This window comes from Panthera tigris, chromosome X (assembly GCF_018350195.1).
Source record: "Panthera tigris isolate Pti1 chromosome X, P.tigris_Pti1_mat1.1, whole genome shotgun sequence".
NCBI classification, from domain to species: Eukaryota; Metazoa; Chordata; class Mammalia; order Carnivora; family Felidae; genus Panthera; species Panthera tigris.
The window spans coordinates 90,923,934-90,939,399 of NC_056677.1; positions in this window are offsets into that span (position 1 = coordinate 90,923,934).

The window sequence follows — 15,466 nt, forward strand, 5'->3', positions numbered from 1 at the left end:
TGTAGCTCTCTCCCTTTCACCTTCTTGAGACAAAACACTCTTGAAGGCATCTTAGTTCACGCACCCAACACCTGGTTGTTTTTGAAATAAGGTCAGTGGAATACACTATGAGGGAGTATGAAAAGCATAAGACAAAGGCCAGTACTTCCAGAACTTCATAGGGGATGCAGGAAAAGGATCCCAAAGACCTTATAGCTTGCTGTAGTAATCTAGCTAATGGAATCTGGGGCATCTGCCTTTGAGAGTTTGAGAGTTCAAGTCCAACCCAGAGACCTTGCCATGTGAAGTGTGAGATGCATATTAGTCTCTCCTCAAACTTCCTACGTGTTGCTAATTGTCTTCTTCAGATCAAATACCTTATAAAAGGGAAGGAACCCACCAAATTCAATTTATTAAATCAGGCCAGACTATAAAACAAAAGAAGAGAAAGATGAGAGACTAAAGTAGGGGCAGGCTACCATCTTCACAACCAAGGCTGCATGCATTAATGGGTAGCACCTTGAACCATCATGACTCCATTTTCTCTTGGCATCCAGGAAGGTCAGAGCTAATAGCCTGCTCAGTAATGATCTTCTATCTGATTCCTAATACAATTAACCCTCCTTCTTAATATATAGCTGTTGGTGATTAATAGGTAAGCATTTTGTGTGCGTGCATGTGTTTTACTGTAAGATGCCTCAAAGTGGGATAAAAAATGATATTCCTTCCCTGATGGAAGGTGTTGGCTTAGCAAGCCTCCAGTCTATATTATCGGGGCAGACAGCCACAGTGTGCAATCTGCCTAGTCAAGGCTGCCCATCTTGCTGCTGCTCTTCCGGTTCCTAAAGAAGTAGCCTCAGGGGACCGCCCGTGTGTGGTGTGTTCTTTTCCATTTCTTTCTGCCTCACACTGTGGCCACCTCCTGAAAACGCAGGGTTATTCAGGTCAGGGGCAGAGAAGTATCAAGGAATAGGAAGAGGGAAATAGGGCAACTCAAAATAAGGGTTGCAGCTTCCTTGTCCAGCAAGGCCAGTGTCTTCATTTTTTATTGCACATCAGAAGTGTTCCATAAATGGATAGCAATTGATTTTGTATAAGGACTCAAAGAAAAAAAAAATTTTTTTTTAATTTCTGGTGAGGATATAAGAATGTATGGCATGATAAAACTTAAACATACAGGAGTTAGGGGCGCCTGGGTGGCTCAGTCAGCTGAGCGTCTGACTTCGGCTCAGGTCATGATCTCGCAGTCCGTGAGTTCGAGCCCCGCATCGGGCTCTGTGCTGACAGCTCGGAGCCTGGAGCCTGCTTCGGATTCTGTGCCTCCCCCTCTCTCTGCCCCTCCCCTGCTCACTCTCTGTGTCTGTCTCTCAATAATAAATAAAACGTTAAAAAATTTTTTTAAAAGTAGTGGGATAGGCAAAATTTGTTTTCTTTACCATAAAACTTTTCCTTTAATATACTTTAAATGTGGCATGTGTCTCCAAAAAGGCAATTTTGCCTAAAGGGCTTCCTGCTTTTTTTTTTTTTTTAAGCTCAAAACCTTTTTTTCCAGAGCAACTCATCGACTAACGTTTTATGGATAAACCTTTTGCAAAAACTGGACTAGATCATCTCACAAACGTATTTCCTTTCAAAGAACTCTCAGCTACCCATCAAGAGTTTTCTCCCACTTCCTCAAAGGAGAAGGATTACTGGCAGAAAGGAGGTCACAGGCAAGAGTCCAGCAAGAAAACGCATCTGTATGTATGGAAGTCAATTTTGACGATCAAGGGAGAGCCATGTTGAGGGCTCAGTGGAGTGAAGACACTGAAGAAAACGTACAACAACCCCATTGTGGGGAAAGTGACACTAAGATGTTTTGAGTAATTACCATGTGCTCACAGGCAAGATGCAGAGTCTAAGACATCGGTCACTGCCCTCTGAGGAGCTTGAAGACTCATTGAGGAAACAGGACACGAGTATGTATCTTGTAAAAATCATGAAGGGGGAAAGGGGAAAGATTCAGATCTTTCTTGATATGTTGTTATGTGGGTTAATCAAACTCAGCTTAGAGATCAGGATCAGGTAGCAAGACCATTCATCATACGCATGCACACGTGCAGAAACACACACACACACACACACACACACACACACACAATTAATCACTAGAGCACCTTACCTATCAAAAATGCAGACAGTAGGATCTGGGGTTGGGGAGGTTAAGCAACAGGAAGTGAAGTTGAAAATATATAAAACTGTTTATGGGCACCACAAAACTATAAAGTACATAGGAATAAAGCCCACAAACATGTCTAAGACTTTATTGAGAAAATTGTAAAATTATTGAAGAACATAACAGAAACTGTGAATAAATGTAGAACCAGACCGTGCTTATGGATGGCCAGATGCAATGCTGTAAGGCTATCAGTCCTCTCCAGGATAATCTATATATATGAAGAAATTCCAACGAAAATCCCAACAGAAAGTTTTGTGCAATTCATAAATATCAGTTGAAATATCTGTTATTGTAAGGATTAAGTGAGTAAATACATGTAAAGTGCTTGGAACAAAGCATGGCACATAGTATGTATGATACAGGGTTAGTTTTTATCCCTCAAGTATTCACATGGCAACTCCTTCTCTTCTTTAAATCTTTTCCCAAATAGCAACTTCTCAACAAGATGAACCCCGGCCACCCTATTTAAAGTTACAACTTACGCTCTCGACCAAGCACTCCCAGTTTCCTTTATCCTGCTTTATTTTTTCCATAACATTTAGCATCTCCCAACATACTACATAATATGCCTATTTATTATGTTTATTATATATCTCCCAAGTACAATGTAAGCTCCACAGGGGCAGGAATATTCTAACAGCTTTAATGAAACATAATTCACAATGCCAACAGTAATGTTGTTGTTTTTAACACTGTATTCAAAGTGCCTACAACAATGTCTAGCACATGGTAGGTACAGGTATTTTATTTTATTTTATTTTATTTTTTTAGGTACAGGTATTTTAAAATTGGATTCAGTAAAATAGATGGTATTGTGACAATTAACTTTCATATGGAAAAAATTAGATTAGATCCCCACCTCATACCATACATAAAAATAAGCTCCAGATGTCTTACACTTGAATATAAAGAACAGAACTTTGAAATTATTAGACTAAAATAGAGGAGATTCTCTTTAAACCTTTGTGGCTAAAAAAAAGACTTTTTTAACCAAGATGAAAAAGCAGAAACCTTATAAGAAAATATTTATAAGTCTCATTACATGAACGTTTAAAGCTTCTGAAGGTGAAAGAGAACATTAAAATGTTGAAAGATATACAACAGATTGAGAAAAGATATTTGAATCTTATATAACTAACCAGTATTAATGTCCTAAGATACAAAATATAAAATTATACCAGTAAGACAAAGGCAAAACTCCAATAGAAAAAAAATGAGCAGGGGCCCCTGGAAGGCTCAACAGTTAAGCGTCCAACTTCGGCTCAAGTCATGATCTCACAGTTCCTTGGTTCGAGCCCCATGTCAGGCTCTACACTGACAGAGTGGAGCCTGCTTGGGATTCTCAATCTCTCTCCCTCTCTCTTTGTCCCTCCCCCACTCACGCTTATTCTCTCTCTTAAAATAAATACACTTAAAAAAGGAGCGGGACGCCTGGGTGGCTCAGTCAGTTAAGCGTCCGGCTTCGGCTCAGGTCATGATCTCGCGGTCTGTGGGTTCGAGCCCTGCGTCAGGCTCTGTGTTGACAGCTCAGAGCCTGGAGCCTGTTTCAGATTCTATGTCTCCCTCTTCCTCTGACCCTCCCCTGTTCATGCTCTCTCTCTCTCTGTCTCAAAAATAAATAAATGTTAAAAAAAATTTTTAAAAAAAAGAAAAAAGGAGCAAAGAATATGTCCAAATTGTTCATAGGAGAGGAAACCCTGATGGCCAATAAACATGTGAAAATATGCTTGACTTCATACATAACTACGAAAATCCAAGTTAAAACAGAAATTGCATATTTTGCATTAAAAATAGAACTACCCTCAGATCCACCAGTTGCACTACTAGGTATTTATCCAAAGGATACAGGTGTGCTGTTTTGAAGGGGCACATGCACCCCCATGTTTATAGCAGCACTATCAACAACAGCCAAAGTATGGAAAGAGCCCAAATGTCCATCAATGGGTGAATGGATAAAGAAGATACGGTATACATATACAATGGGGTGTTACTCGGTAATCAAAAAGAATGAAATCTTGCCATTTACGACAACGTGGATGAGACTAGAGTGTATTACGCTAAGTGAAATTAGTCAGAAAAAGACAAATATCATATGACTTCAGTCATATGTGGAATTTAAGATACAAAACAGATGAACATAAGGGAAAGGAAGCAAAAATAATATAAAAACAGGGAGGGGACAAAATATAAAAGATTCTTAATTACAGAGAACAAACTGAGGGTTGCTGGAAGGGTTGTGGGAGGGGACATAGGCTAAATGGGCAAGGGGCATTAAGGAGGACACTTGGGATGAGCACTGAGTGTTATATGTAGGGGATGAATCACAGGATTCTACTCCTGAAATCATTATTGCACTATATGCTAACTCACTTGGATGTAAATTAAAACAAAATAATACAAATAAAAAATAAAAATAGAACAATTTAAGGGGCGCCTGGATGGCTCAGTTGGTTAGGCGTCTGACTTCGGCTCAGGTCATGATCTCACAGTTTGTGAGTTCGAGCCCCGCATCGGGCTCTGTGCTGACAGCTCAGAGCCTGGAGCCTGCTTCACATTCTGTGTCTCCCCCTCTCTCTGCCCCTCCCCTGCTCATGGTCTGTCTGTCTGTCTGTCTGTCTCTCTCTCTCTCTCTCTGTGTGTCTCTCTCTCTCAAAAATAAACATTTAGAAAATTTTTAAATAAAAAAATAGAACAATTTACATAAAAAAAGAAACATAATTTTGGAGAGTGGTTTTTGGTGGTAGCTAGTAAAGCTGAAAATGTGTATCCATCTGTGACCCAGAAATTCCACTTCTAGAGATCCATCCTAGGGAAACACTCAGCCATGATTTCAAATGACCGCTACAAGGAAAGTCCTAAAAAGCATTACTTGACATGCTGAAAAATGAAAACACCCAAACACCCGTCATTGGCATACTAATTTATTAGTGGTCATTCATACATGGAATGTTATATACAGTGAAACAGAATAAACGAGTGCTAAGTGTCAGGGGTGGCGCACAGATTTCTGTGCAGCTGTAAGTTTTCATTTCTCTGGTAATGAAATGCCCAGGAGTGCAATTGCAGAGTCCTATGATACCTGTATGTTTAATTTTATAAGAAACTGCTGAACTTTTTTCCAGAGTGGCTTAATATTTTACACTCCCGCCAGCAACGTCTGTACATCCTCACCAGCATTTGGTATTTTTATTTCAGCCATTCTAGAAGGTGTGTCCTGATATCCCTTTATGGCTTTAATTTGTGTTTCCCTAATGTGTAATAGTGTTGAACATCTTTTCATGTGCTTATTTTGTGTGTACGTTCTTCAGTGAGAAGACTTTGTGCCTTTTGCTCATTTTCTAATTGAATTGTCAGGGTTTGTGGTTGCTGCTGTTCTTTGTGTTAAGATTTTATTTTTGTTAAAAATTTTGTTAATGTTTATTTCTGAGACAGAGACAGAGCATGAGCGGGGGAGGGGCAGAGAGAGGGTGACACAGAATCTGAAGCAGACTCCAGGCTCTGAGCTGTCAGCACAGAGCCCGACGCGGGGCTCGAACTCATGAACCGCGAGATCATGACCTGAGCTGAAGTCGGTCACTCAACCGACTGAGCCACCCAGGCGCCCCTTAAGATTTTATTTTTAAATAATCTCTACACTCAATGCAGGCTCAAACTTACAACCTTCAAGACCAAGAGTCTCATGTTCCACCGACTGAGCCAGCCAGGAGCCCCTGCTTTTTCTTAATGTTGAGTTTTAAGAGTTTATTGTATATTCTTTTTTTTTTTTTTTACATTTTTAAATTTTTTTTTAACGTTTTTATTTATTTTTGAGACAGAGAGAGACAGAGCATGAACAGGGCAGGGGCAGAGAGAGAGGGAGACACAGAATCGGAAGCAGGCTCCAGGCTCTGAGCCATCAGCCCAGAGCCCGACGCGGGGCTCGAACTCACAGACCGTGAGATCGTGACCTGAGCTGAAGTTGGACGCTTAACCGACTGAGCCACCCAGGCGCCCCAAGAGTTTATTGTATATTCTAGGTATAAGTCCCTTGCCAGATACATAGTTTGTAAATATATCCTCAGAGGGCTACTTGTTTTTTCATTCTTTTAACATGCTCTTTCATAGAACAAAAGTTTTAACTTATTTTTTAGTTTGTGAATTGTGCTTTTTAAAAAGATTTTTTAGGGGCGCCTGGCTGGCTCAGACGGTTGAGTGTCTGACTTCAGCCCAGGTCATGATCTTGTGGTTCACAAGTTCCAGCCCAGTGTTGGGCTCTGTGCTGACAGCTCAGAGCCTGGAGCCTGTTTCGGATTCTGTGTCTCCCTCTCTCTCTGCCCCTCCCCTGCTCACACTATGTCTCTCTCTCTCTCTCTCTCTCTCTCAAAAATAAATTTAAAAAAAAACACTAAAAAATTTTAAAATAAATAAATAAAACGATTTTTTTATTGGAGTATAGTTGACACACATTAGCTTCAGGTGTACAACATAGTGATGGGACCACTCTGTACGTCATGCTATGCTCACGACATGTGTAGCTACCATCTGTCACCATACACGCTATTACAGTGTCATTCACTATATTTCCTATGCTGTGTCTTTTATTCCCGTGACTAATAAACTCCATAACTGGAAGCCTGTATTTCCCACTCCCCTTAACCCACTTTGCCCATCTCCCTACCCGCCTCCCGTCTGGCAACCATCAGTTTGCTGTCTGTATTTATAGGTCTGATTCTGCTTTTTCTTTGTTCATTTGTTTTGTTTTTTAGATTCCATATACAAGTGAAATCATATGGTATTTGTCTTTCTCAGTTTGACTTATTTCACTTAGCATAATATCCTCTACGTCCATCTGTGTTGTTGCAAAAGGCAAGATCTCATACTTTTTTATAGATAAGTAATATTCCAGTGTGTGTGTGTGTGTGTGTGTGTGTGTGTGTTGAGTTGCACGAGTTCTTTATATATTTTGGATATTAACCCCTTACTGGATATATCATTTGCAAATATCTTCTCCCATTCAATAGATCGCCTTTTGTTTTGTTGATGGTTTCCTTTGCTGTGCAGAAACTTTTTTTGATGTAGTCCCATGTGTTTATTTTTGCTTTTGTTTCCTTTGTCTTAAGATATCTATCTAGAAAAATGTTGCTAAGGCCAATGTCAGAGAAACTACTACCTATGTTCTTTTCTAGGATTTTTATGGTTCACATCTCACATTTAGGTCTTTAATCCAATTTGAGTTTACTTTTGTGTGTGGTGTTTGAAAGTGGTCCAGTTTAATTCTTTTTGCATGTAGCTGTCGATTTTCTCAGCACCATTTATTGAAAAGACTGTTTTTCCCCCATTGTATATTCTTGCCTCGTTTGTCATAGATTAATTGAGCATCTAAGCATGGGTTTATTTCTGAGCTGTCTGTTTTGTTCCATTAATCTATGCGTCTGTTTGTGTACCAGTAACATACTATTTTGATTACTATAAGTATGTAGTATGGCTGGAAATCCAGTAGCATGGTATCTCCAGCTTTGTTCTTCTTTCTCAAGACTGCTTTGGCTGTTTGGGATCTTTTGTTGTTTATGCATTGTGCTTTTGGTACCATGTCTAAGAACTCTTTGTGAAGCCTAGGTGTTGAAGTTTCTCTAAAAGTTTTATAGATTTAGGTTTTACTTTAAATCTATGTGCCATTTTGAGTTCATTTCTGTATAGGCTGTGAAGTTTAGATTGTAGTTCATATTTTTTATCTATGGATATGTCGTAGCTCCAGCACCATTTGTTAAAAAGATTATCCTTCCTCCACTGAGTTGCTTTTTCACCTTTGTCAAAAGTCAATTGAATATATTTATGTGAGTCTATTTCTGTGTTCTTTATCCTAGTACATGGATTTATGTGTCTACCCTCCTCCAGTACAAAACCATCCTGATTACTGTAGTTATTTAAAAAAAACAAAACTTTCTCCCATTAGGTTCTTTTTTAAAGTTTATTTATTTATTTTGAAAGAGAGAAAAAGAGGGGGAGAGAGAAAGGGAGGGAGAGAATCCCAAGCAGGCTCCACACTGTCAGTGCAGAGCCCAATGCAGAGCTCATTCCCATGAACCATGAGACCATGACCCAAGCCAAAACCAAGAGTCAGATGCTCAACCGACTGAGCCACCCAGGTGCCCCTTGTTCTTCTTTTTCAAAATTGTTTTGGCTATTCTAGGTCCTTTGCCTTTCCACAGGAATTCTATAATAGTCCTGTCTGTATCAGCAGGATTTTGATAGGACCTGGGTTAAACCTATATACCAATTGGAAGAGAATTGACATCTTGACTAAACCGAGTCTTCCAATCTATGTACATGACATGTCTCTCTATTTATATCTTCTTTGGTTTCTTTCCTCAGTGTTTTGTAGTTTTAAGGATACACATCCTATACATGTCTTATTCGATATACACCTAAGTCATTTTTTAAAGGACTGTGAATGATATTGTACTTAAAATTTTGGTTTCTGCATGTTCATTGTTAGTGTATAGAAACGCAACCGATTTTTGTATGTCGATCATATGTTTTGCAACTGTGCTGAATTCACTTATTAGTTCCATAAGTGTTTTTGTAATTATCTTGGGATTTTCTATGTAGATAAGGTCACCTGCAAATAGAGTTTGCTTTATTCCTTTCCAATCAGAATTATTTTTTTTTTCTCACTTTATTGAGCAGGCCAAATCTTCTATAGTTCTACATTGAATAGCAGTTGTGAGAATGAACTTCCTTAACTTGTTTCCAATCTTTAGAAAACATTTAGCTTCTCATCATTGTGATATTAACTGTAAGGTTCTTTTTTTTTTGTAGATGTTCTGTATGAAGTAGGGCAAATTCTCCTCTATTCCTCGAGTTTGCTGAGGGTTTTCAAAAAAGTCATGAATGGCTGTTGAATTTTGTCGAATGATTTTTCTGCATGTATTGATTTGATCGTGTGATTTTTCTTCTGTAATCTGTTAATATGATTGAATACATAGATTGATTTTCAAAATGTGCATGGTTTTGCATGTCTGATACAGTTCTCAATGACTTTTTCAGTTTGAATCTAATATGACCTGTCTATATTTCTTCAAAACAACAAAAATATTACACAGACAAGTAAAAACCTAAGCAGAGTCAGCAATCAGGCAATCAAAATATTTGACAGAGGGACATACAGCATACATAAGCAAAAAAGAAAAAGAAAAGAAACTAGTTAGAAAGTGCAGTAGCTCTCAACTCTGGCTTCACAAAAGAATCAAATGGGAAGCTTTTACAAACTATCCTTGACTATGATTTAATTGATCTGGTGTAGTTCCCAAGCATTAGTACTTACTTGTATTTAAAATATATATATATATATATATATATATATATATATATATATATATTTCAAGTGTATTTATTTATTTTGAGAGAGACAGAGACAACACAAGTGGGAGAGGGGCAGAAGGAGAGGGAGAGAGGGAGAATCCCAAGCAGGCTCCCCGCTGCCAGCACAGAGCCCGACATGGGACTCGAACCCACAGAACCACAGGATCATGACCTGAGCCGAAATCAAGAGTTGGATGCTTAACCGACGGAGCCACCCAGGCACCCCACCAAGCATTAGTACTTTTAAGAGCTGCCCTGGTGCTTCTAACGTACAGCCAAAGTTGAGAACCACTGACTCCGGAGTCAGATCTGGCCTCACGTCCCAGTTATTAGTTGCATGACCTTGAGCAAATTAGTGGAGCTTATCTATAATAGAGGGATAAGGATTGTTGTAAAAAGTAAATGAAGCATCATATGTAAAGTTCCTTGCAATATGCATGGTATGTATAAAAATACATTTACCAGACTCCAGAATTTAGAAGTATCGTGTATAACTTATAAGAGTACCCATAGATGGAGGGATGACACTCTTCTTTGCTTTTCTTCCTCTCTATGGGCTGAACTGTGAATGATATGATTTGTGTGCAAGCAGTCATGTTGCTCCAGGAAGCAGACGCTAGGTATTGAGAATAGCAGAGCAACAAGATAGACTGGAGCCCAGTGATAACTCTAGCAGCCTGGAGAAACTTCTTTATAAACGTTGTTTACGGTAATAGAGAAATAAGCTTTTATCTTCCTTGAGCCACTGTTATTTACAGTTTCTTCACTTTCTGCATTATACCTGATACACGAAGAAACGATTCAGTACATAGGCGTGTTTGAAATCACTCTTAACAGGCCTAAAACTGAGAGGAATCCTTGAAAGATGGGACATAGCTGGGTTCTGATTAAAGAAGGAAATCACAGCCCAGGACTTGCATGAGAGAGCACAGTAGAGTACTCTCATACAGGAGGAAAGCACCATAGGAGTTCTCCGTGCCAAAAGGTAAAAAACTAGGACAAAGGAATTGCCTTAGTGGCAACTGCTCAGTATCACAGGAAGAAAAGCCAGAAGGTTCCAATTTTGCCCATCCCTTTTGCCACCATATGAGCCAGCATGCAGTAAGAGAGAGATCTACCTTCAAGTGAAAGCCAAGAGTAGCAGAGCTTAAGGCAGTGAGATAGTCTAGTATCTTGGGCAATGGGCAATGGCCAAGTAGTTGAGGGCATTTATGAGAAATAGGGAGGAGCACAAATTTATCAAGGTGCCCTTGTCATGACTTGATCTCCATCTCACCCACTCTAGTTGAAGAGAGCAGCTCTATCCATTCCCTCTATTCTCTGAAACAGGCTGCACAAACAGAGATAACAGACAGTCTAAGAAGAAATCTCAACTACATAGAGAAGCACATAATAAGAGAATCATCAAACATTTAAACAAAGAAAATACCATGAAATACAGACAATAACATCAACAATTAAAAGGTTTTCATAAAAGAAATGGTCTTCAGAGAAAAATTTCTCAGAACATCAGTACAAACTGATGATAATCATTTTAGAATGATGACAAAGGATATCGCATCTGTAAACGAGCAAGTAGTTTTGAAACAGTAACAGGTAAATATGAAAAATTAAGAAAATAAATCTTTAGGGGCGCCTGGGTGGCTCAGTCAGTTAAGCCTCTGACTCTTGATTTGAGCTCAGGTCATGATCTCACGGTTCATGGGATCAAGCCCTGCATCAGGCTCTGCACTGACAGCATGGAGCCTGCTTGGGATTCTCTCTCTCCCTCTTTCTCTGCCCCTCCCCTGGTTTCACAAACACACACTCTCTCTCAAAATAAATTAATGAACTTCAAAAAATAAAAAATAAGAAATTAAAAAAAAATAAATACCGTAGGTAAAATTAAAATGTCAGTAAGCGGACTAAACAAAGATTTTTAATGAATACAAACAGCGATCAAATGAACGAACTGGAAAACTGGGCTGAGTCATTCTCCCATGACATAGGATAAAGGATAAAGTGATGGAAAGTAGAAGAGAAAAGGTCGGATGCATGAGGGATAGACCAATCAAGAAATTTCCACATCTGTCTAATAGGAGTTCCATTGAATAAAAATTAAGAGAATAGATGGGAATCAATACATGAAGAATAAATAGCAAACAAAACAAAACAGAAACAAAAGAACTTCCCAGAAATGAAGTCATGAATATTCAAATTGAAAGGGCCCTCTAAATGACAACGAAGAAGACTTACAAATACAAGAATGGTAATTTCAAAAAGACTTTAAACCTAGACACATCGCAGTGTAATTTTAGAGCATCAAGGATAAGAGGAAAATACTAAAAACTTTGAAAGACAAAATGGAGATCACCTACAACGGAGGAAGAATAAGTCTGACTTCAGACTTCCTTTTAGCAACATTAGACACAGGAAAACAATGGCGCATATCTTCAAACTGTTGAGTAAAAATAATGACCCTCAGATTTCATACCTAGTCAAACTATCCTGTAAGTGGGAGAGACACATGAAGCCACTTTGGACATATGCGAACCCAGAACATTTACTAACCACAGAAACTTTCGGAAGTAATTATTAGAGAATACACTTTAGCAAAAAGAAAAATAATCTGTGGGAAGGAAACAATGCTGAATCATTTATGTACTATTTATATAATTTTAAAAATAATTTTAAAAATATGAGGTGTAACCTATCTCAAATCTGGGAGAAAATTTGTCAAGTGTAAGGTCAGACAAAAGGATTACCCATAAGTTTTGCACAAGCCAAGCAAAACACTGTGTTCTCATTCCTACATCAACAAAGGGAATGTGAATGCTAATGTAGTTTCTCCAGAAGTTTAGAAGAGCATGAGGGATGTCTGTGGTCACTGGCCTAGTCTAAGTCCCAGGAGATAAATTCTAGAGAGAGATCATTCCTGATCTAAAATATCCTTGTATTGGGGTGCCTGGGTGGCTCAGTCAGTTGAGCGTCCGACTTCGGCTCAGGTCATGATCTCACAATTTGTGAGTTCGAGTCCCGTGTCGGGCTCTGTGCTGACAACTCAGAGCCTAGAGCCTGCTTCGGATTCTGTGTCTCCCTCTTTTACTGCCCCTTCCCTGCTCATGCTCTGTCTCTCTCTCTCTCTCTCTCTCTCTCAGAAATAAATATTAAATAAATAAATAAATAAATAAATAAAATATCCTTGTATGGAGCAAAATGAAAGAAGGCAGAAAACTGATCTATACAATAGTGTTCTCAAAAGATTTTATTACACAGAATATTTCCTGAGCTTCTGCTATATGCCAGGCTCTGTGTAGGTGCTGAAGGGACAATGATGAAAAGGCAAAAGGGAAGTGGAAGATCCTTGCCTTTGAAGAGTTGGCATTCCTGGTGGAGTCTTCCAGAAAAGAAGAAACTATTAAGCCAAAGACATGGTTGAGAAACAGATCCAGGTTGGCATTTTAATTTCTTTTTTAGGTTTATTTATTTATTTTGACAAAGAGAGAAAACAAGCATGGGAACGGCAGAGAGAGAGAGAGAGGAAAAAAGAATCTCAAGCAGACTCTGCACGGTCAGCATAGAGCCCGAGGAGGGGCTCGAACCCGCAAACCGTGAGATCATGACCTGAGCTGAAATCAAGAGTCGGATGCTCAACTGACTGAGCCACCCAGATGCCCCCAGATTGGCATTTTAGGAAGCTCAATGTGGTGGAAAGTACAGAAGGACTTTACACTCTGAAAATCTGAAAGCAGAGAAGCCAACTAGAAGCTAATACAATAATTACAGGCATTTAGTGAAAGTGGCTTTGTAGAAGTTGGGAGGAATAAGAATGGGAAATTTGAGTAAGGTTTCCGTAATCAAACCCTAGAGATTCTATCTTTTGTTGCATATTTAAAATATAGCTCTTTTGGGGCGCCTGGGTGGCTCAGTCGGTTGAGCGCCCGACTTCGGCTCAGGTCATGATCTCGCGGTCCGTGAGCTCGAGGTGACATACACACAAAAATTCAATAACATATCTGTAGGGTAACTGAAAAAAACGTTTAAAAAAAAACGTTAAAAAAATAAAAATAAAAAAATAAAATAAAATATAGTTCTTTTTAAGAAGCCATATGACAGTGGGGCACCTGGGTGGCTCAGTTGGTTAAGCATCGGGACTTCAGCTCAGGTCATGACCTCATGGTCCGTGAGTTTGAACCCCACTTCGGGCACTGTGCTGACAGCTCAGAGTCTGGAACCTGCTTCGGATTCTGTGTCTCCCTCTGTCTCTACCCTTCCCCCGTTCGTGCTCCGTCTCTATCTCTCAAAAATAAATAAAAATGTTAAAAAAAATTTTAAGAAGCCACATGACAGAGTGGAAAGAGTATAGACTGTAACTGCATCACCCCAAGCAAGTTATTTAATCTCACTGAGCTTCAGTTTACTCAGCTATAACATGTAAATACTAACAGAGCCAACCCTGTAGGAATTTTGCAAGAATTAAATAAAATAATGCATACAAAGCTCTGGGCCCGTAGGTGGTGATATTAAATAACAACTATGATTTATAGACCTGCGCTTAAAAGTTACCCTACAGATATGTTATTGAATTTTTGTGTGTATGTCACCTATTACAGTTCCTATGACTGCCTAACTAATTACCTCAAAACTTAGACGCGCAAAGGAACCATTTCTTATGCTCACAGATTCTGTGGGTCAGGAATTTGGACAGGGCACAGCAGGGCTGGTTTGTCTCCTCTCCATAATGTCTGGAGACAAAGAAGCCGTATCTTCATTATGAACTAGCTTTGCGAATAATGTAACGTCGCTGTATGTAATTGATAGCGGCAGTAGTCAACTCCTACCCAGGTTTGAGGAAAAGCAACATAAAGCCCACCCTTCAGTGGGAGGAATACTGAGAACACAGTCTAAGAACCCATGAGATGAGGGATACTGCCGGCAATTATATAGGCAAATACAATCTTTCATATAATCCAAATTTGTAACTTCAAAGACCAAATGGCGGATGGGATCCCAAAGTTTCCTCCGCCTATAGAATGGTACCATTGTGACTCTTAGTATTGGCTAGCACCCTTCAAAATTCTTGAGCCCTCACGAATAAAGATTGTGTTTTCCTCTTCCCAAGTGCTTGGATAGGAGTTCAGCTCATTTACATTATAAATGGCTGGATGCCTGATAGCAGAATGACTTCCTGATGAGATAATGACCTCTCTACAATCTGTCCTGTGTCCGAAATTGTATATTCATTATTGTGCTGTCATCACAACCTTGAGTGACTATTTTTGTGCCCATTTTGCAAATGTAGACTCAAAAAGGCCGAGGTAGTAGTAGGCAGGATTCAGGTACAGGTGAGTTTCCAAAGTCTAACTCTTCTCCATTGTAAGATTCTAAGTTCCTCTTCTAAATGTATACATATACTCTTTACCAACACAAAATGATTTCTATCCGGGGTGCCTGGGTGACATCCGTTGAGCGTCTGGCTTCTGCTCAGGTCAAGATCTCGTGGTTCGTGAGATCGAGTCCTGCATCAGGCTCTGTGCTGACAGCCAAGCCTGCTTTGGATCCTATGTCTCCCTCCTTCTGTCTCCCTCTCTCTCTGCCTTGCCCTTCCCCCTCAAAAATAAATAAGTATTATTTAAAAAAAAAACAAAATGATTTCTATCCTACAGAATCTTATATGATATAACATCACAGGCTGTTAGCCATGCACTGAAAATTCACCTATGCAAGCAGAGACATGTTATATCACGATTAAGCTCATGGGCTTTGGAGTCAGACAGACCTTGGTTTGATTCTTGGCTCTATTACTTACTACCTATGTATTTGGATAACACAGGATGAATTTAGCTACCAGTAAAAGAACAACTGATGAAAAGTGGCTTAAACAACAAATCTGGGAACAATTATAGGGTTCTTAATTCAGTGGCTCACCAGGAATCCAGTGCTTTCCAT